This window comes from Epinephelus moara, chromosome 12, assembly GCF_006386435.1.
Source record: "Epinephelus moara isolate mb chromosome 12, YSFRI_EMoa_1.0, whole genome shotgun sequence".
In the NCBI taxonomy this organism is placed as follows: Eukaryota; Metazoa; Chordata; class Actinopteri; order Perciformes; family Serranidae; genus Epinephelus; species Epinephelus moara.
In genome coordinates this window covers 38392381-38414027 of record NC_065517.1, presented here as the reverse complement: position 1 = coordinate 38414027, position 21647 = coordinate 38392381, and the positions used below count along the sequence as shown (strand labels likewise).

The 21647-nt window shown below is 41.5% G+C and overlaps 1 protein-coding gene across 1 annotated transcript in view; it reads left to right on the top strand.

The window, feature by feature from the left end:
- LOC126399217 (kelch-like protein 29) overlaps nt 1-21647 on the top strand; it is a 359560-nt gene that overhangs the window by 68383 nt on the left and 269530 nt on the right. The gene's annotated exons all lie outside the window — the stretch shown is intronic.

Here is a 21647-nt window from a genome sequence, read left to right as displayed (position 1 = left end):
TCATAGGCCAAAGGTCAAGGTCACTGTGGCCTGGTCCACCTCATTCTTGTGAGTGTGATATCTCAAGAACACCTTGAGGTAATATCTTTAAATTTGGCACAAACACCCACTTGGCTCGACAATGAATTGTTAAGAATTTGGTAGTTGAAGGTCAAGGTCACTATGACTTTTTGTCTATCTCATTCTTGTGAACATGGTATTTCAAGAACACCTTGACAGAATTTCTCCAACTTTGGCACAAGTGTGCACACTGAATCATGAAAGAACTGATTAGAATTTGGTGGAGAACAGTCAAGGTCACATTGACCTTGCATCAGTCTCACTCCCGTAAATGCGATATCTCAAGAAGGCATCAAGGTTATATCTTCAAATTTGGTTTAAACGCCCACTTTGAGTCAAGAACGAACTTCTAAAATTTGCTGGTCAAAGGTCAGAGTCACTGGGACCTTATGTCAATCTCTCAAGGTCTCAAGGGTATATCTTCAAAATTGACAAAAGCTTCCAGTTTTAGTCACAAAAACTGATTAGAATCTGCTGGTCTAAGGTCAAGGCCACTGTACTGTGCGTCAGTCTCATTCCCGTGAATGCTATATCAAAAGAAGGCGGTGAGGGACTTTCCTGAAATTCGGTGCATTTGTCCACTTTAAGTCAGGGACAATTTGATTAGAATTTGGTGGTCAAAGGTCAAAGTCACTCTGACATTGCATTAGTCTCATTCCCATACACTCGATATCTCAAGAAATTCTCAAATCTTCAAATTTTGCGCAAGCGTCCACTTTGAGTCACAAAAATAAAAGATTAGAATTTGCTGGTTGAAGGTCAAGGTCACTCTGACTTTGCCTCAATCTCATTACCGTGAATGCAATATCTCAAGAAGGCCTCAAGGAAATATCTTTAAATTTGGTACAAGCGTCCACTTGAGTCACACACAAAAAAAAACTGATCAGAATTTTTCTTATCAAAGGTCAAGGTCACTGTGACCTTGGATCAATCTCATTCCCGTGAACGCTATATCTCAAGAAGACTGTGAGAGACTTTCCTCAAATTTGGCACAAGTGTCCACTTTTTGTCAAGGACAAACTGATTAGAAGTTGGTGGTCAAAGGTCAAGGTCACTGTGACCTTGCATCAGTCTCATTTCCGTGAATGTGATATCTCAAGAAGGCAGCGAGGGACTTTCCTCAGATTTGGCACAAACATCTATTTGGACACAAGAATGAATTAGATTGATTAGAATTTGGTGGCCAAAGGTCACTGTGACCTCACAAAACATGTGTTTGGCAAAACCTCAAGAATTCATATGCTTATTACGACAACATTTCACACAAATGTCTGAAAGGATAAAAATGATGGTGACATTATATACGGTCAAAGTTCAGCTTCACTGTGACATCATAATGTTCTGCAAAACACTTTTCTGGTCATTACTAAACGTCATATCTCAGATACTAAATTGGTGACACTCATCTGATTGTATAGATTTTCTGTGTGTGATGGATACATGTTTTAGAATTTGTAGCTTCTTTGCAGCAGCATCCGCATTTGAAGCATTATCAGCTGTCAAGGCTACATATGAGTCTGGACAGACATGGATATAAACTGTAACTTGAGTGGTTCGAGGAGGCATACAACCCCGAAGAGGTAATTTTAGTTTTTGACAATATCTTGGAAAGAGATGTGAACAGTGTCACGACAGAAAAGTCAGATTTCAAACCTTTTAATTTTGTTAGTGTGCTCTCACATTGCCCTATCTGTCCATGAATTAATTTGCAAGTAGTTGTCTGCCCTGATATTGAACTTCCCACTTTCAAACCAACCCCCATGGCCACCTCATTGTCACACAGCGCCCACCTCACAATCCTCTTTATTTGCCTTAAAAAACGGCGCGGTGGTGCTTGCCAAAGGAAGAGCACGCTTAATATAAAAATGTCAAGGAGGTTTAGACAGCTGTAAAATTCATGAGGTGGAAGTTTGCTATTATCAGCATGCCTGTGTTTGTCTAAGCCTGGAGTTTCCCCCAAACCTTCTACAGTATCAAGAATTTGTATTTTATGTGTCCTCTGCATGTGTCCCAATAGTGACTGATGATATCTCACTAGACCAGTGACTGTCTGCACTTGCAGCTTCTGAATTTCCTGCCATGTACTCTGTAATGCATACACACACAGGTATAAGCACGTACACACCCCCCTGGTGTCTCGCTATCCTGTTTTCCCATCTCCTGTGACTCTGTCTAGCTGGTAGCGCTTGAGTGACAGCTCTTGGTTTGTCTGGGTATCCGTGGTTACAGCCCAGAGGCCTGTGCCGGGGGACCCAGACCTGTCAGCACTCTCTGAATCCTGAAACCAGAGATGGATGGCCAGGAGCCACCTCTGCCCTGAGCTCTGCGCCCTGCTCGTCTGTCCTGCTCCTCTCCACTCTTTATCCCAGACCCTCCTCCTTAACACAGCCATTGTTGGCAGCTTGCTACTGCAGAAAATAGAGCCAAAGTGTCCTGTTATCTGTTTCTCTTAAGGGTAGCAGAGGAAAATGAACACGACCATTTGCAGTTAATGCTTTCAACACAAGACTTATGAGTTATTACTGTTATTATATTCTTGCGGTGATAGTTGATACAGCAGGAGTGAAGTCACAGCATTTTGCAAGGACAGCTGGTTCTTTTAATCTTGATTTTGGTGCTAACAACCAGGATTAGCAGTCCCAAAGGGGAGCAGCAGTTACAGCAGATCAGGTGTCTGTCCATCTCCAGTGCCCTGCTGCTTCTGCTTTGACAGAGACATGTATGACAGCTCCGACGCCGGTATTGCCTGTCGCTCCAGCGCCCCTCAGCCCCTCAGCCGAGACAGAAAAAGAGAAGGGTGATGAAGACAGGAGGAGAAGAAAGCACAAGTGTGGTGGGGTGGGGAGGGGGGAGTTGTTTTGGACCGCCTAGGGCTCAGAGGGTTAAGGGCGGTAGCAGTGCTGCCGGAGTGTGTGTGATCTCTCAACCAGCTAATGAGAATATTTAACATTTGCTGAGTCCACAGTGTTGGAAGTCATTCATCACTGCGCTGATTCAGTTCTCTACAGTTATATGTTGAGTGTGCAAGATGCCTTGCCACAGGGCCAGAGGGCAGGGCCAGGAAGGTGCGTTTAGTGCAAAGAAACACATCAGGGTAATGGAAGGGGCTTAATTGATCGGCTGGGATCTGCAGGCTGTTGGAATTTGGGATGAGTGAGCGTCTCTTTTCATCCTTCGCATTTAAAGCCTTTATAACCAGTGTTAATAATTGATCAATTGTTTGGCCATTTATCAAGTGTAACACCAAACATTATCTGTTTGCAGCCTCTCAAACCTGAAGACTTCCCACTTTCTTTGTTTTTATGTCATTGGACATTAGATAGATTTAGGTTGTCGACTGCTCACAGAGATAAAAAAAGCTAATTAAAGATGTCAACTTGGGCTAAACTAATGTCACTTTTCACCATTTTGACATTTCATTTATCAAACTGTTCTACTGTCCATTAATGAGACAAGACGAAGGCCTTGTTCAGAATGCCAGCTCAGATCTGTTTTTTGCAACATGCTCACTCCCAGCTCCTCAAATATCAACGGTAGGTCAGTGTCCCTCTGCATCAGATTCCAACACACTGAGGCACCCATTAGTGGCCTAATGACCCACAGGGCGGGATGTCAATTTACACTCATTACATGCATTGTGTCTTTTCAAAATAATGTTAGTTTTCATAGGAAATGTGTATTTTCTGCTCATTAAATGCATGCAGTCTACTTTCAAAATAAACTTAAAAGGTGAACTTTATTATTGGGTTTTGTGCAACCAAAGCATGTGGTTAGTTTTAGAAAAAAACATGATCGGTTGGCCTTAAACTTTGTATAAAGTACTTTGTTACATGTGGCATACATCACCAGCGTAGTATGCTACACATACTTGTACACTACATTGTTATTAAGATAACTTGATTAATTTTTGGTTTAACACGGGACACAAACAGCGGTATCCTGGGTGAAAGTCCAGACCTTGTTTGACTCATCCACCTGCCCTCTCGCCCACCCTGTGCAGACTTTCTTGGTCTTTACACTATGACTGTTGATGGGAGTGTCAAAAAATACCCCCTGCGGTGCCTCCATAAGTTGGTATTTGACACAGAGGGCCACTGACCAAGCGTTAGTATTTAAGGAGCTGGGACCGAGATTGGCTGTTTTTTTTGGCTTATCCAGATTGATTTAAGAGACTGTGGACAGTAACAAAGAAACATATAAAATGCAATTTTTGCAAATGCAAACCACATTTGGGAGTAAGGTTGAAATGTTACTCCAATCGAATTTCTACCGATGCATCTCATTCTGGCTGGTCTTTCCATTCAAATGGGATTTCAAAGTGTCTTTTATGCCCTTCGTAGCCCAACACAAATTCAGAGGGATGAAAGCGCAGAGCGGAATATAGACACAATAGTTCTTTGAGCTAAATGCTAACGTCAGCATGCTAACATGATCACAATGACAATGCTAACGTGCTTTTTTAAAATCAGGTTTATGTTTACCATATTCAAAGTCTTAGTTTAGCTTGTTAGCATCCTCACATTGGCTAACTATCACAGAGTAAATTAGTATAAAGAACAGCTGAGGCCGAGTGTTTGGTTATAGATCAAGATATTGGACAAAACTGAATTTTGGTGCAGTGGTTAGCATTGTTGCCTCACAGCAAGAGGGTTCCTGGTTTGAAGCTAAGGTGGGGGAGCCCTTCTCCGCAGAGTTTGCATGCTCTCCCTGTGTCAGCTTGGGTTTTCTTCGGGTACTCCAGCTTCCTCCCAGCGTCCATGCACATCAGGTTAACTGGTGACTCTAAATGGTCCGTAGATGTGATTATGCCTGTCTCTATGTGTCACGTGCATGGCCTCCAACAGAAGAAGCGGTTATGGAAAATGAATGAATTTTTGATCTGATGATGCCAAATGAAAAGTCAGGGAATCAGAAAAATAATTATAATTCACCCTGAAGGTGACATGAATGACATCCAACCACTGTGGCTAATAGATATTTTAGTCTTGGCCGAGATGACTGAAAGTGCCTTGCCAGCAGTGTTGCTAAAAACCATCAATAAAGTAATCCATAATGAGAACAATAATAATAATTAGTTGTAGCCTGAGTAACAACAGAGAGCCACTGAGTAGTAAGTAACCAAATAATTTAAAAACTTGTCTTCAAGGTCAGAAATAAATCTGTCACTAACAACATTATGGTTGTAGGCCAGTGTGATGTGTTGATGAGCACAAAGACACAAGTTGTTTTGCTTGGTTTTTGTGACAGAAAAGAGCTGAACTGCTCCCACCCCCACACTGCTGAGGGAAAATGCACAATTTCATGACTTGCTATAAAAACTGTGCTTTCCATTGTAAACTCTGCAGAAAAAACATAAAAAGAGTGGGAGGAAACCAAACATCTAGAACAGATCTCTTAAGCCATGCCACTTCACAAACGTGTCTCATTGGCTCCCACAGTTGAGCACTGCAAAGAGCTGCTCCATTGTGACTGACCAAACACACACATGGCACTCTTATCGCCCGATAAGAGCTCAAAGGCTGCCTCCTCTTTCATGTGCTTTGCTTGGTGACCTTCACATAACCAGCTTACATCCACTCGCTCACACAAAAACATGTAGCGACACGCGTGCTCACAGAAAAAGACTAGACAGTCCCAAAAAAAATAAAAAAATAAGAGGAGCCCATCATGTGTTTCTGTGACGCATCACATCGCTCAATGACCGTGATGTGACCTTACTCCACGCCGACGATCCAGCAGGGTTAAAGCAAGGTGAACGTGCATGTGTGTGTTTGTATCCATGCGAGTTTTTAAGTGTTGTGTGCTGAGGCTTGCATGTGACGATGAACTGGTCCCATAACAGAGGAGCAGCCTTGCACTCTACCTGACCCCTGTGGTGATGAGCATGTGCACTAAGGCTGAAGCAGCCCGGGCCCAGCCTAGCCGGGCACGGCACCGCTCAGCTCAGCGCGGGGACCCATGACTATTTAATGACCGTTTCCAGGGCAGAGGCCTGGAAACGCACCTCCTCCTCCTCGCTAGTGTGTGTTGTCTTCAGCCACAGAGAGTGAACCCATACCCCGGGACATTAACATGAATGAATGTTGACAGTGGCAACATGGGCAAGTCAGCACTTTACTGCTGGAGTATGATATGTTATTGTACTCTACTTCTGAACAGAGGGGAAACAGGAGGTCACAAAACACTCTTCTAATGCTCTGTGTAGATTTATCCCAGTTTTTTTTATTTTCCAGCTGGTGTTGAATGGCGCTTTGAAACAAAACCAACTCTCGGTGACCCCCCTCCCTCGTCCATTTTTAATGGGATGTAACAGCAAAAGATCCATTTTTAAAAGGACTTGTGCATCGCTAACAGCATTTCTATTTATGAAGTCAGTGTTCACCAGAGCAGGTTGTCTGTTGTAATCACAGGAAGTCGAACAGTAAGGAAGACATCTCTCACAGTTAACAGCCATTGTGGATTTTTAACGTTGTCATGGCGATCAGTGTGTTAATATGTTAGGACAATGTGAGAGTCCAGTCTGTACTTGCTGCACGGCGCCTCCTTTTGAAACAGTCTCCACTACTTTCTGTCTTTATGTTAATAATTGGATAGATGTGCTTTTACGTTTTAAAGGGACAGTTCACCCCAAAATCAAAAATACATATTTTTCCTCTTACCTGCAGTGCTACTTATCAATTTAGATTGTTTTGGTGGTCGTGCAGCTGGTTTGTAAATTGATCATAAACCACAAAGTCTCTTGTCATTCCTTGAATTTTTTACACAGAATGTTTGCATCAACAAGATGGTTGTAACAATCAGTGTGTTATTCTAAGCAAGTGAACAAAAAATAACGATACAGGCAGTTGACAATATTGATGGTATGCAATATGGCAAGGGGCCAAAACCAAAGACAGACATGGTGGGACAGAAAGGAAAATAAGGAATGAGTAAGTAAATACAACTAATCATAGGTAGATAAATAAAATAACATGAAGTGCGGCGAGCAAGAAAGAGAGAGACAGAGGAAAGAGAACAGTCAGTGGGATCAGTAAGGAGCACAATGTACATGCAAAAAAAAAAACAGAATTCACATCTCACATTAGGCCTACGAAGGGAAGGAGTAGGGTCTACCGGTAGGCTATATCCTCCAGTGTTTGTCAGGTGAGAAGTTGAACCTTTTGACATAATCAAAAAAAGGGAGCTGCCATTTCAAGAACTTAATGGAAGAGAGCCCTACTGGATAATAAACCTCACTGTATTAATAAAGGCATGACAGGATTCCATCGTTTAGTAAAGACGGATGTTTGTGATCTTAAAGAGTATGTCATTTTGTTCCATCTGATAGAGGTCCCAGACTTTCTGGATCCATGTATTGTACGTGATCTGATGTTTATTCACTGTAAGGCTGCTGTAATATCTTGTTGAAAGACCTTCTTAAGGGCATCAAAGAATATTCGTAACCTAACGAAAATGAGAGGGAGGACTTTTGGTGTATTACTCGTCTCGCCAACAAGGTTACAAAGGCTATAGTTTGTTTCTTAGATGAAGACAGAGAGGAAGAGTTGGAGACGCCAAACAAGTTCCCAAATCTCGTCACTTCTCTGGTTAGACATTTTAGTTTCCGTCTTTGTGTAGATGACCGCTCTTCTTCACCCTTAAATGTTTGTTTCTGTCCAGTTTTGCTTGAGCCACATGACAGAAACATCATCAACACACCCACTTGGTCGTTTCCATTTCTCCGGAAAGTTACCTGCTCTCTTCACACATGGGCTCAATCGGACTTTGTACTAGGGAGCTGAAAGAGTAAAGTCCGTTTAATGTCTGATCCAACTGAGTCAGACATTTGCTCACATACAGCTCCTCTGGGTAATATCTAGATAGTCTCAGGTTTGCCGTGTGTGTGTGAAAGAGGCTTTACACTTTTTTCTCTTACCAGTAGCATTATCTATCCTTTTAGTTTGTTGCCGAGTGTTGGAGATATCGGCCCTAGAGATGTCTGCCTTCTCTATGTAATCGAACTCATTTAATTTAAGTATTTTCTTTATACCAAATGTCCCTGCAGAAGGAATCATGCATCTACTCCTGGATGAGAGGCACATGCTTGCGACAGTGTGAGATGTAAATATAAATGGTGTCCTCCTTGGCTGAGCTGTTAGCTAGCTCAGTGGTGCTAGGTGAGCTAGCAGTAGATGCATGTTTCCGTCTGTGCGTTGATATGGTTGGCAGGTGTAGTTCAAAATACCCTTTTTCCAACAAAGTTAGCACATGTAGGCGGGTAAGCTCGTTAAAGACAGGGGTTAGACTGCTTTCACGAGATGAGTATGACCTTTTTTTCCTGGTGTGTCAACTTCAACGTCAAAGAAAAAATGGATTTAAACAATAGAAAGCAGCATGGAGGCCAGTGAAAATGTTGCGATGGTTACTTGCCTGCCTTAAACTTGGTGCAGACAAATTTGAACGATGTTTAAGCGCTGCTAGAGTGAGACAGTTTTTTGTAGCGGCCTGTCATTGGATTGCACTAGCTAAGAGGCGAAATTAGCATTCAATCCAGGTGTCATTTCCATCACTGCTAGTCGAAGCCAATCGGAGGTGGGGCGATAAATACCCATGACTACTGCAGAGTCATTTGTCTTGGGAGTGAATGCAGATGGTAGCCTTTCCCACTGAATACAAACGCCAGATGTTTGTGGGTGTTACTGCATTTTGTGTCCAGTGGGAAAGGGGCTACAAAAAAGAAAATAGTTCCTACATGAAACTGCTCACAACAAGGTCTGTGGATTATCTTGGGCTTCTGGGTCATGATTTCTGAAAAGAGACATTACTGTTAAGTCTTTCGAATATATTTATTTGAGCACCACAAGCTGAGTGCCATCTAGTTCCATTATGTTGGAGAGAAGGCAGACAACTTAACGGTCAATATCTCAAACGCTCAGCAGCTCAAACCAAAACAATCTAGATTAATAACAGCACTACAGGTAAGAGGAAAGATATTGGTTTTTGATTTTGAGGTAAACTGTCCCTTCAGATAGCTTAATCAAGGTTAAGACAATGAGCTTAGCATGTGTACCTCAATCACTGGTTAAAACAATTTCTGCAAATAATTTTTCTTGCAGAAAATTAAAAACAAAACTAACTGTAGTGCTCTGTGCCTCAGTGTAGACGGGCATGTTCCTGTTATCATTATGTTTTTCTCTTCTCAAAGCCTCAAAGCCTATTTTTAGAAAGCATCCCATAGTCGGTAAAATCCACCACCAGTATTGACAGTGCATTTGCAGAGAGTAAACAGTAATCGCGGTTGACGCAGCTGAAAGCAGTGTTTCATGCTTCAGGCTGACTCAACCGACTCTGTGACAGTTAACGCTCCATATTTTCATGTGGCCCCTTTTGTTACTCTGTCTTGGAGCTGCGTTTTATGTGGGCAACTACACACTCTCAATTACCTTCGCCTGCAGCAACGTTTTTTAGGTGGCTGAAGGAACCAGGGATGAGACAGGGAAAGTGACGAGGTAAATAAAAATGGATGAGAGAGGGATGGAGTATGTGCAAAGAGAAGGATGGGGTCAGTCAGTGAATGGCATCACAGCTGAATCAAAGGTCTGATTTGTAAACAGAAAACACAGATTGAGCGTACTTCCACGTGCAAGACAAAGATTTTACTTCATGTGGCTTTTTTTGAATGAGATATATTTTTGTTAAAGATTTTCACACCTGTTATTTTTTCTTTCACAGACAGTTGAAGCCTGATCTGTTGAGTTTTCTCATTTTCATCCCTTTAATTGTGAGCAGGACAGCTTCCATACAGAGTAGAGAGATCTTACGAGCACTTGAGCCATTAGCTCAAGCAAATTAACTCCAACTCACTTTAGCAAAGATCAGAAGTGAGCATTGTGTGTTGCAAAGTAGCTTTCATTATAGTAACATAGTACAGCTTGAAAGATGTGTTCATCTCCGTTCTGTATCAATATGCATGAATTAATGTGTGTAGAGCCCATGTGCCATCACCAGCAAGTTAAAGCAAAAGGCAAATCAAAGGCAGACGCTTATACTCAGCTGTGATTATGTTACATGGCCTGACTAGTTAGAGATGGGAATCGGTAAGAGTTTATTGATACCAGTGCTATATCAATTCTGCTTAGCTGACCAATTCTTTACCAGTTTCCTTTTTGATACCTGATCAATTTTCTTTGTTTTCAGTATCAAGGTCTGAACATAGTGTAGAAACAGAGAAGGCATGCATGTTTACCCTCAGTAATGGATGTGCTGCTTGGTTGGGAAGCAGTGGCACTCGTGTGTAGAGTGTCAAATACATGGCATCCTGGGAGTTTAAGCCCAGTAAACTTAGATGTTTCAGCATGAGGTAATTTTGCAACATGCAACTGCATCCGATCGGACAGTTTGGAACCAGTCAATTGGAATTAGCTCCCAATTCCCATTCTTAGATGTGGTGATAGTGGGAAACAGTGTGTGAGTATTGTGGGTAGGGTTGTAGTGATATACTGGTTTGAAGGTATACCTTGATATAAAAGTTGACGGTTATTATGCCTTGAACATTTGTTTATCTACAGTATTTTTAAAAAATGCAACAGGATGGACGATTGCCCCTTATCTTTAGTTATTTTCAAAGGGGAGACTTTCTACACATGCCATTAGGGAAATAATTTCAAGTTTTAATTACAGTAATAAAAGGTTTGTTCAAGCAAAAATAACCCTTTGGTTTTCATTCCTTTAAGAGTCATTCTGACTGTTAATAATATAAATTCTGTAGTGCTGTGTTACTGTGAGACAGCAGTATTTTCTGAGAAAATGGGAAAATTTCATACTGTTGCAGCCCTAGTTGTGGCTGGACCAGGTAGAAGAGCAGATGAGTCTGCTTAGTGGGGTGGCGACGATGAATGCCAAATGCTGGGGTCTCCCACTGCTATCACTGTATCCACAGCGAGCCCAAGCATAGACACTGCTTGGCTGCTTAGGGTTAAACGTACAGATTTATCCGCATAAATGCAAACTTTTCTGAAAACCATACAAAAACATTATCAAAAGGAGGGAATCATAATGCCGTCCTGCTCCATCCGACAATGCTCAAACACTTCTCCACCTGTACTCCACTCCACAGGTGTTTTCAGTACTCCCAATACTGCGGGCCACTATGGTTGGCTGTCAGTCATCAACCACTAAGCCTGACTTCATGATTTAATCACCCACCCAATCCACACTAAAATTGGTGCCTGGGTTAGTGGTGGCGCTATTAGCATTAACTGAATGCTTAAAAAGTAACAATCCTGACTTATCTACCAGATGAACTGCAGGCTGCCAGATGGGCACCGAAGTTTGTCGCCGCCATCCTGATGCTTGGCCACTGTCACTGCTCACATCCGAGGGGCTGTTTTTGTTTACTTTGGTTTTTTTTTTAGATTGACTGATAACGTTATATAGATAACACAGGTTCTGGTGGTCAGGTCAGAAAGTGACAAAGCATCATTCCAAGTATGTTGTTAATACTTAGACCTACAGAAGCATTGCATGCAATAGTCCACCTTCCACCATTTCTTCACATACAGACCTTTAAGAGCGCCGTAGTGCTCAGTCCTGATGGCCTCTGTCCTTGACTTAGTCCTCCGTCCTGACAGTTGTGCTGTTGTAGTGCATTAAGTTGGCAGTTTGTGGGTCCAGTCTATTTCAGGTGTTTGATTAGGGCAAATTTTTGCGTTGTCGCCCGACATTGGGATGTTTTACTGTAGACCTCATCATAAACATCGCCCAACCCTAGCAGCTGCCAACTTAAAGCTAACGCCACCTCATCCAGTCCAGCCAACGTGGTGTTATGTGCAATACATTATTGGCTGATGTGCAATACTGTTATGTGTGGTATGTGTTTCTATGTTTTTATGGTGTGTGTTTCATTTCTTCAAGACTGTTGTGCAGCTCCTGAGTCCAAGACGAACTTCCCATGGGGACAATAAAGTGTATCGTATCGCATCGTATCGTATTGTACCGTATCCTAGCATAACGTATCATATTGTATTGTATCGTATCAATGAATGAATGTGTCTGAATTAAGTGTGAGCAGGAGCTTATCAGCTGGGAGATGTATTAACGTTCCTGCTTGTTAATAGAAGATTTATTTGGTTTTAACTGCTATGAGTGAAAATCAGGCAATGTTAGATACCAAAATAAAACTAGAAATACATTTTAATGTCAATATAGCATATATTTTTTCTGAAGGTTACTTATTTTGAGGATCATCTAAGATGAAGGGGAACAGCACAGTAAGGACATAACAGCATGCAACAGTAAGGAAATTGAAAAAACAATATTTTTCCCCACAAAGAAATTGTCCTTAAAACAGAATCACCACATCATGAGAGCTCTTCTACCGGCTCAGTGGCAGCTGTGGTAATAAAACAAATGTTTTCCTGGGCAAATCACATTCCTCAGCGTGGATAAGACAGAAATAAGAAATGATATCTGGACTGATAAAATTACCTCAGCGGAAAGTTAGTTTTCTGATGAGTCACACTGCACAGATAACTTGACATTCAAGAATGTTGATCCTTTCAGATTCGGAGGATGCGGGGCTGCGTTGTGACTTCTTCATGTCCCCCGTGTGCGCGTCCCTCGACGGAGCCAATCGGTGCAAAACTGACAAGTCATTGTCTTTTCCTAAGCCACAGTAATTCATCAGCACTTGAAGCGGCTTTGGCTGATTGCATTTTCGACAGAGCAATCTCCACTATGTCATAGAGAATTTGGCTTTTATGGCGGCACGGAACTTTGATGCCAAATACAAGGGACAGTGGAGGCGAACATGGATAGTTCACCACACTGGGTCTGATTGCAAATTGAAAATCCTGTGTGTATCCGCGCCCGTGCACAGCTTGTGTACTTCAGTGTGTGCGAGAGGCAGAGGGAGTCAGTGTTTGTACCTCTTGAGATATGATGGAGTTTTTCCATCTGCTGCTCCCTCGAGCCTTATTTCTTTCATCTCTTGAGATATTCATAAACCGTAACAAAAATAATGGACACGGCGAACCACCTTTCATCTGACTGCCTTGTTTTTGTGTGGTACACACGTGCAAAAAAAAAAAAAAAAAAAACTCCTCCTTTTCATTTGCCATCTCTGTGGCCATAATGGTTGCTGTCCACTCACAGAGCAGCCACAGTTTTAATTAACACAAGAACCCCTTTGAGGCTCAACAGACGTGGAAGAAAAATGGCAGCATTTTGTAGTATTTTAACATTTTTTGCTTACGCGTGTAAATCGTGCAGGGAAATAATGAGCGTGCAAAGCAGCGCTAAGATGTGCAGCTTTTTAAATGTCAGTATGTTGCAGGGATTCAACTCAGCCGGGGGGTGGAAATGAGTGTTTCCCAGGAACACTCTGGAGAGCCAAGTTATAACTGCAAAGAGCTGATAGGGTTCAGTATTCAGAGGCAACGTCAATCCCTGAGCCCATGATAATATTTCACTGTCATTTAGAGAAATGACCATGAGGAGGCAGGGTTAAGAAAAAAATATAGCCTGAGGGTATCCAACCTGAGAGTGTAGCCTAACACCCACTGTGCCTTTCTCCGATCAGGCCGGCACTACCTCAGGATTATGTTCTCTGATTACAAAAAACCCTCTTTGAACATTAGGGTTTCCTCTCAGAGAATGAACCTCTGAATGTCATTAAAACTAAACTAACACCAGGCTACAGATCTTAAACTTGTACGTCTTTCTCACTTATATTCAAATGTGGCATTATCAGTGTTTCACCCACACCTTTGCTCTATGGTTGATTAAATCCAATATGCTCCACTAACTGCTCATACTGCAGTCATTTGGAAATGTAGAGGCTCTTTTATAGGAAGATTTCCAGAATAAAGGCCCCACGGAACGCGAGTATATCAGCAGGTATTAGTCTGCCTATTGTAAATCTATCCCACTTATTGCTTCCGTGCGACAAGTAATAATGTAGAACAGTGTGTGTTTTTTCATTTGGGCGCAGTGATTCTGGGATTTTAAAGGAAGCCCTTCTAATTTCCACTCCACTGCTCTGTGTCAGTGCCACCCTCTGAGTGTTTTCTTCTCAGTCAAGGCCCATATTCAGCTCTCAGAACAATAAGAGACGCTGGAGTATGGAAGCAACTAAGAGACATAAATATCTGAATTTTAACAACCGCTGAGTGCTTAATATTAAAACTTAAACACCACTCAATTCAAAGCACTGAAATATTTTATTTTGAAAATCATGTATCTGAATGTATTTGTTCTTTATTTCCTCTTTGAAATAAATAAATAAATAAATGTTTTCCTTTCACTTATTGAGACTATGAACAAAACAGGAAACAACAACAGAAGTGGTCGTGGCAATAGATGGATAGATAGATGGATTTGGCTTCTCTCAGATCAAAGGTACACACAGACACATAGTATATGATACAAAAGTGCAAATAGGCAGGCAGGAGCAATAAGTCATATAAATAGGAAAAGAGAGCACATCTTATAAAAATAGTCGTGTTCCCTGATACAGTCAGTCTGTATTCTTTGCCTGTACGGCACAGGGAATAAAGGGCTTATAATAAACGACTGCTTTCAGCCGTAGAGTCGTCTCCTTTGGTCTGAATCAGGGACTCATGTTGTTCCAAAGTTGTATAATTGCCTAGAGTTGGTTCGTGTTCTCACGGCAGCATTTACAAGAGGACCAGATCAAATGCCTTGTGTGAGAAAGCTGCTCTTGATTGGTCAGAATTTCCATGTGGGAAAAATCCAGGAAGTAAAGCAAACGTTGAAGAAGAGTACACTTGCAAGATAAATGTGACACTTTCTAATGTCACAATGGAGGGACAACTACGCAGGTTGATTTTAGCGCTGCTCATCGTGGACTATATTGCTGTCATTGTTCATTTTAGTCAAACCATACAGTTTGAAAACGAGGCGCGGCTCCAACTAGAAAACAATGTTTTGATGCATTGGATGTGCTGAATGTGCATATTAAGGCAGTACAGGAGGAGGTGCACATTAATAATCCTCCAGGACTGTAACATGCTCATGTTTAACCCAAACAATGTGTCATGTGACTGCAGCTGGACTGTAAAACTTCATCAGGTCATCATCAACATGAGTCACTACAGTATCAATCAGTAGCACAATCACATTGTGAAAATGTAGCACTATCAGGGGGAAAACACATGGTGCATCCCATGGACAGTAGAGTACCATCGTCATAATGTGATTGAATACAGCTGCTGTCACAGTAGACATTGCGATATAAGATGACTGGAATGTCTGTCGTAATATTCCACATATTCCTGAATTCAGTCATATTTTATGAACATTGAAATACAAGTTTATTATCTGCTGGCGCTCCACAGGGACCTCAGTGCCACCCCACAGACTTTACCAGGAAAGGCGGTGCACCATGCTCCATAGAGCCGGGGATGAGAAAAGGTGGGCGGGTGGACAGGTGTCATCAGGTGATATCACGATGAAGGTGAATTTTCAATATATTGTGCAGCCATAGCTCGAATCCATATCCTTTCCTGGGTAGCACAGATGTTGCTATTTGAATTTTTTCAACTTTAAGTTTTAGATTTTGATTTGACCAATCAAATTTGAGCATCCTGAATCTTTTTTTTCCTGCAGCTTGAATTTTTGGATCTCAATTCAGCTTTTCAGCTTTTGAAATTGCAAATCAAGAAATTTGATTTATTTTCAAACAAATAAATCCAGATACACAGTTTTTAACCCTCTGAAACCTGCGCAAAGTGACTTGGTTTCTTTCCAAAGCATTGGGAAGAAGGCAGTGATCAAGGAAAAAAGAAATTACCCCAAAAATTATAAAGTAGTCAACAGAGAAAATTAAAAACAAGAAAATTAGTAAAAAATAATAATAATAATAATAATAATAATAATAATAAAAAAATTAATCAAAAATGAACAAATAAGGAAATGACCTGAAAAAAGTGCTTGAAAATTACATTAATTCTGAACCATAATTTTAGACATGTAATAATAATTATAAGAAAAATTTCCCCTAGCTTTTTTTTTATTTTCTTATTTTTTAGAAGTTTATAAATCTATTAATTTTTGCTAAATTTTGCTATTTTCTCATTGCCTGTTTTTCCCATGTTCCTGAAAGAAATCACACCAAATTGCTTCAAAGGTTGAAATACTTTCAAAAGTCATCTGAAAGCAGCACAAGAAAAGATGTTATGATTTTAGTTGTGTTTAAATTTTAATATGAAGTATTTATTGAATTCAAATGGAGCACTAAAGTAGCCTGAACAAAGCTGTATGTTGTACAGTTCAATAATCAATACTTTTAAATTCATATTTACTGTATTTCTGGGCCTGGTTGGGATTTCTCACTCAGGCTTGACAAGCTGTGCTAACTTCTGTATTTTCATTTACAGTAATAGATGGGAAAACAGTGCCACTAAAAGGCTCCCCCACTATATCAGATGAGTAACAGTCATGTAGTCCAGACGCTGCCAGCGCTGCTGATTGAATTTCCTCATTATTGCATTATTGCCCTGAAGATGGCTCTTGGCTATGTGATGTGCTGTGTGAATATGCACTTTATTATACCGGCTAACCCCCCCTCCACCCTCCACCCTCCACCTCGTCCCCACGGCTCCACCCCTCGCCGTGTTTCAACCTGTCTCAGCAGTTTGGACATAATTGGTTGAATAAACTAATGGTTTTAGCAGCTGATGGTGCTGACGCAGGTTGCTTTCATCTTTGATCTGTGTTTGGTAATATCACAGTGAAGCAAAGCAAAGTAGCAAACAGATAAATCAAATGTCAGATTGATCTATCCGCTGATCAGCTCCAAACAGATCTTTTATCTTTTAACAACCCACTTTCAATCAATCTCAATACCCTTCACCACACTATTCTACTTGCTTGTGCTGCAGGTACGCGGGGGGATTGGCAGAGCAACATGATAAGTGATGCCAAGGTATCCATTACAATTTAGTGACAAGGTAGCAGAGCTATTATGAGGATGTTCATTATTTTGACTGACACTTCCAATTCACACAGAGCTGACTCAGACAGAGGAAACTATTTCAGATGTTGACTTGGCCTTCCTGCACTCGAATGGTTGTTCCTTTAACGCCAGTACAGGAATTACTGGTGTGAAGTCAAGCGAAAGGTTTTCTATATATGTTGCTGTAAGATACATTAAAGCTCGGCTCCTTTATTTTTTAAGGTCTTTATATCGTTCTGTAGCTTCCCAGCAGTGTTGAGTATTTCTAAAGTATGAATTAGGGATGTTAATAATTAACCATTAACTGACTTTAAGAATTGTGACCGTGATACACCTTACTAGTACCAGTTGGACCCCTTTTGCCTTCAGAGCTGCCTTAACTCTTGGTGTCATAGATTCAACAAGCTGCTGGAAACATTCCTCAGAGACTTTGGTCCATATTGACATGATGACATCACACAGTTGATCCATGATGAGAATCTCCCGTTCCAGCACATCCCAAAGGTGCTCTATTGGACTGAGATCTGGTGACTGTGGAGGCCATTGGAGTACAGTGAACTCATTGTCATGTTTGAGATGATGTGAGCTTTGTGACATGGTGCGTTATCCTGCTGGAAGTAGCCATCAGAAGATGGGTACACTGTGGTCATAAAGGGATGGACACGCTCAGCAACAATACTCAGGTAGGCTGTGGTGTTTAAACCATGCTCAGTTGGTACTAAGAAAATCTCCCCCACACCATTACACCACCAGCAGCAGCCTGAAGCGTTGATACAAGGCAGGATGGATCCATGCTTCCATCTGAATGTGGTTTTTCCAATCTTCTATTGTCCAGTTTTGGTGAGAAAACCCGTGTGAATTGTAGCCTCAGTTTCCTGTTGTTAGCTGACAGGAGTGGCACCTGGTGTGGTCTTCTGCTGCTGTAGCCCATCTGCTTCAAGGTTGGACAAGGTGTTGTTGCTTCAGAGATGGTCTTCTGCACACCTTGGTTGGAACCAGTGCTTATTTGACTTCCTGTTGCCTTTCTATCATCTTGAACCAGTCTGGCCATTCTCCTCTGACCTCTGGCATCAACAAGGCATTTTGGCTCACTGGATATTTTCTCTTCTTCGGTTAACGAAGGTCAGCTGTTGGCCACCAAAAAAATTCTAACTTAGCAGCTCTAGTATTCATGTTTCAGCATCAACATGCTATTTTCCCAAGCCCTTTTAAAAACTTATTCCCACGTGACCTGACGTAGGTTTCTGCGTGATGACGTTGCCACATATACATGTAAACCCATGTTAGTTTGGTTACAAAAATCACACAATAACAGAAACAAACTAATCAAGACAGGAGTTAGACCAGCAGCTCCTGTGTGCTGTGAGGTAAAATTACTGTTTCTGTTAATGGAGTCTGGTGGCTTTGAAGAGGGTGATATAACAGCTTCAGTTCCCTGTCAGACAGCAAGGTAAAGCAATAGAAATAATCAAAATATAGCGTACACTGAAACTGATTTTTTTTAAGATGGTTCTTTTTTTTAAGTTGCTAAAACACGTTTTGCTGCTGCTCCTTTCAACAGCCACCAGACTCCCTTGACAGAAACAGCAATTTTGCTGGTAGACCGACGCCTCTGATCCGTTGTTTGTTTTGTTTGGCTGTGTTACTGTGTATAAATAAATGTTATTTGAAATATACAGGGAAAATGCAGTTTTATATTATACTGAATCTCAATGTGTCTCCTCCTGGTTAAATAAAGGCTTAATAATATTGAAATAGCACCATCTTCCACCTCCAAGCTCAGATCTGTATAGCTTCCACTGTCTTCACTCTCCATGCTTCTACTGTGAGTGATCGTGTTTGGGGGTTGAGGGAGGGCATCAGCGCTGTGACCTACGTCGGTGCTTTTTGCTAACAGCTGAGTGGGTGTTTCCATTTGAAACACACAGAAAAAGACCGCAGATGGACTCGTCCTTTAAGTCATGGGGGGATATGGTTTCTGTTTGTGTTACAATGTACAGTTTTAGTGCAGCTTTGTTTCAAGCCTGGATGTTATCACCACAAAAACCTCACAGAGAGCCAGCAAAACAAAAACCCCAGTCAGAACAGCATTCTCCGGACTTCATGCAGGCTTTATAGACTCATAAAAGATCTAATGCACTCAGCTCCTGTATCAGAATTGAACATATTTGCATTGTAAAGAAGCCGTGCTAACTTATTCTCTCCTGAGCTTCCACTGGAGAGCTACACGTGCAGTGCCAAGTGTGATTTCTACCCAAAAAACTTGGGAGTTAAGAATGGCAGGGGAAGAACAGAGGTGGATGCAAATGAAGATGGGGTTGAGCCATTTAATACATGGTAATTAGACTCCACAGTGGCACTGAGGGTGACCTTTTCAGCCGCGGCCATGAGTTGTATCTGGACAGAATGGAGCCCTTTCTGGAAATAAGAAAGGTATTAAGTGAAGTCCAGTGAAGAGACAGTAAGTTGATGCCGTAACCCAGGAAGGAAATTATTCATCTTGTCAAGCATACACTCTTTTAACTTCCTTATTTATTTATTTTGTCATACACAGCTTTGGTAATTGCATTTTGCTCTCGGGGAAAATGTTGCCAATTCAATCTCTCCCTTGTTTTTGATGGGAGTTTGTTTGGTGCATATATTAATAAATTTAACACGTCTTCCTGATTGTACAGGCCCTCTCATCCAAATGCATTAGTCATTTTGGAGATAAAACCAATTTCAAAGCTGCTGATGCTGATGGATTTGTCTAACAGATAACTTTGTGTGTTTTATCATTTCCTCCTCTGTTCAAAGTGCTGAATCCACCACTGTTGTTGTTATTATTATCATCATTAATAATAATGAAATGATCCAGTATTTGCAAAGTTTATGAAATGAATGAAGCTTTGAGTAAAACTGTTTGCCTCCCATTTGCATACCTGACAACTTGAGGGTGTCAATCTGATTTTTATGCTCATCAACCACCATATATATATGACCCTTATTACTATAAAATGGATGCAATTGTCCATTCACTAAAACCGAGCCCCCAACCAGATTAAACAGTGATAACTTAGCAACCGTAACCAGGCACTGCAAGTCTTTAACCCTGGTGTTTTGCCTAAAGATGATTCGGTCCAATGAAAATTGCTCACCTGGCGCCTACCCTAAAATAACTTTCAAGCTTCTGGTTTTACTTCTGTGGTATGACTGAATATATGCAGCAGTGTTTCTCCCGTTTGCCTTGCCCACAAGTTCCTGTTTTCCCAATTCGCGGACATTGTTGGCTGCTGTTCTTCTTTGGGTTAGCTGCTAACTGCTATCAGCTGCTTTTTAAATCTCCCACACATAGCACGTCATTTAAATGTCACACCACTTGCATCCATGGTCCTGACCTGCTCGCTGTACCTTTGATACACAATGGCGAGGCGGCGCAATGGCGTAAAGAGGCAGTGTAACAGGGGTTTATGATTCAGAGTCTGGGGCGGGATTGTCTGCACATAGTTCTCAACATGGAGGTGGCTGAGCTGGCGTCTAGCAGCTAACAGTACTAACTCCATAAACAGCGCTAATAACGGCAATATTGCTGACAAAGATATTTTTCGCTTTATTTGAAAGGACAAATACAGCGTGAAGGGGTTGGACTTGAACCCGACACCACTGCGGCAAGGACCCAGTCTTTGTACATGGGGCACCCGCTCTACCAGGTGAGCTAATGGGCGCACCAGAGCTAACAGTTTTAAGCTGGGGGGATACCTGTGGGTGGATGCTACGCTTCCACAACAATGCCTTTTGGATATCAATGGTCAAAGTCGAAAAAGATGATTAGCTAACCAGTGGGACACACTCACAGTGACTAACATGCACTAACATGCACATGTGGCACAACAAAGAGCAGAGAAGCTCAGATTACAACAAACACAGAGGGAGCGTGATTATTACTCCACGGTATCTTTACACAGCAGTGGATTGCTGCTATATTAATGCTCCTTTCAGTGATAGGGCCAAGCTTAGTGAATGGTTATTTGTAACCTCAAACATTTTTTAATAGTTTTCAAAATTTTTATTAGAACCATTTTCTTGGGTATTGCGTCAAAATATAACAGATAAGCTCTTCAAATGTTCTACTCTTCTCCTGTGGAGCAGTTTGCTTTTTACATGGGCCCCACTGCTGCATAAAGCAGACATCAGAATCGAGCTTTCACCTGCAGCCAGGTCTGCTTTTCAAGGCCCCAGCCGGGTTCAAAGTCAGCCTCGACGGAGAACCATTTCGATTCCAGTCACCGAACATCAGGGAATAATTTGTCTCCAAAACACTTGCATAGCATTGTGAAATGAAAAAGTGTGCTGCCATGACTTTGTACTTTTGCACATGTACCGAGCAAAGATGAAATGAAATGAAAATATCCTCCCAGAGCGGATTTCTCCCCCAGTGCTGAGTATACAGTCCTACCTTTGACTCCAAAGCCCTTGTACGGAATAATTGCTGAGGCATACGTTCATTTTTTTTTTTGTACAATCGATAAAGCGGAGAGAAAGAATGGGGGAGAAAATTAGGACTAAAGAGGACAAAAGAGAAGGAGGCTGGAGAATAAGAGAGACTAAATCTAGATGGAGTTGGGTAATAGTGAGTGGGCCGGTTTTACACTGG